This window comes from Orycteropus afer, unplaced genomic scaffold (genome assembly GCF_000298275.1).
Source record: "Orycteropus afer afer isolate SDZICR_OR568_19922 unplaced genomic scaffold, OryAfe1.0 scaffold00061, whole genome shotgun sequence".
Classification (NCBI taxonomy): Eukaryota; Metazoa; Chordata; class Mammalia; order Tubulidentata; family Orycteropodidae; genus Orycteropus; species Orycteropus afer.
In genome coordinates, this window is record NW_006921648.1 from 8,805,159 (window position 1) to 8,806,826 (window position 1,668).

Consider the following 1,668-nt stretch of genomic DNA (forward strand, 5'->3'; position numbering starts at 1 on the left):
AACAATTCCTGAGAAATAAAAAGCAGATTGCAGCTACAGTGCCTTCTTATTATTTTTTACTTTGTACTGAAAACAAGGAGCCCTGGAGGCACAATGGCTAAAGTGCTCAGCTGCTGAGTGAAAGGTCGGCAGTTTGAATCCACCAGCCCCTCCTAGGGAGAATGATGTGGCACTCTGCTTTCATAAAGATTACAGCCTTGGAAGCCCTGTGGGGTAGTTCTATTCTGTTTGTTTTACTGGGAGGCTATGAGTTGGAATCAATTTGCTGGCAGTGGGTTTTTTGGTCCTAATAAGTGGCCTTCTTCCATGAGGTCAGTCCCTCCAAGCCCCTGCTGCAGGGGTTCAGGTCTCTGTCAAATGTCCTCTGGCATCAGGGTTCTCCTTCCTGCTGTGTCTGCTCTCAGGTCAGAGCTCGAGAGCATGTTCTGCCCGGGAACTTGGAAGCTGCCCGGCTCTGTGGGTACAGAACACCACCGTGCACTGTCCACAGAAGAGGGCAGGGCTGGGCCCAGCTCTGGGCCGTTTGTGGGATGTCACTCTCAGGAGTGGCTGCCTGTGGCATGGCTGGCAGACAGGTGCCAGGTTGGGAGTCGTCTGGAGCCTTTGGAGATGCGGCTGCCACAGAGCCAGCCTCTCCCGGGGCTGCAGGAAGCTCTCTGCCTTGCTCTCCCAGAGCTGCTACGTCAAGCAGGCAGGTATGGAGGGTCTGCTGTACTTGTTAAGAGATTTCTCAAGTTTGGTATGTTTCCTGATCACTTACAATGTATGGCTCACTGGCATTAATTTTCTTTCTTACCCATTTGAAGTTACTGAATATTCCTAACTCTATGGGTTAGAGTCAAGATTTGAATCTAGTAGCCCTGGGGATGTAATGGTTAAGTGCTTGGCTGCTACCTGAAAAGTTGGTGGTTTGAATGCACCCAGCCACTCCACAGGAAAAAGAACTGGTGATCTGTTCCTGTAATGACTGCAGCCCAGGAAACCCTATGGGGCAGTGCCACTCTGTCATAGGGGGTCACTATGAACCAGAATAGACTTCATGACACCTAACACCAATAAGAGCCTCGTATGCATGTGAAAGCTGGACAATGAAAAAGGAAAGTAGAAGAATTGATGCATCGGAATTGTGGTCTTGGCGAAGAATAGCGAGTGCAGCATGGACTGTCAGAAAAGGAGCAAACCAGTCCTGGAAGAATTATAACCAGAAAACTCCTTAGAGGCAAGGATGTGTAAAGCAACACAACTTGAGCAGGAAGAAGAGATGGCCAAAGGGAATATACTTATGATCATATATAAGGCCGGCAGACAATATTTCTCCATACATATTTGTATGTGCTGTAAGAATGTCCATTTATATAATAGAGCTAACAAGGGGCAAAGTTATGATAACTCCTTAGCCACAGCTAACCACCCTGAGGCAGCGAGTAGTTGGACTTCTGGGCTCGGGACCAGCAGGAGACATCAAGCTCAACTGGCATAACACACTATGCAAAAACATCATTACACATCTGTGATAGTTGGAGCTGTGTGTCAACTTGGCTGTACCACAATTCTGTGTGGTTTAAGCTGTTGTGATGTGGTTATTCCCATGATGGGATCAAATGATTATGTTTTGAGCAGGCAATCTGTTGAAAGGGAGTTTCCCTAGGGGTGTGGCCTGCTTCCAGT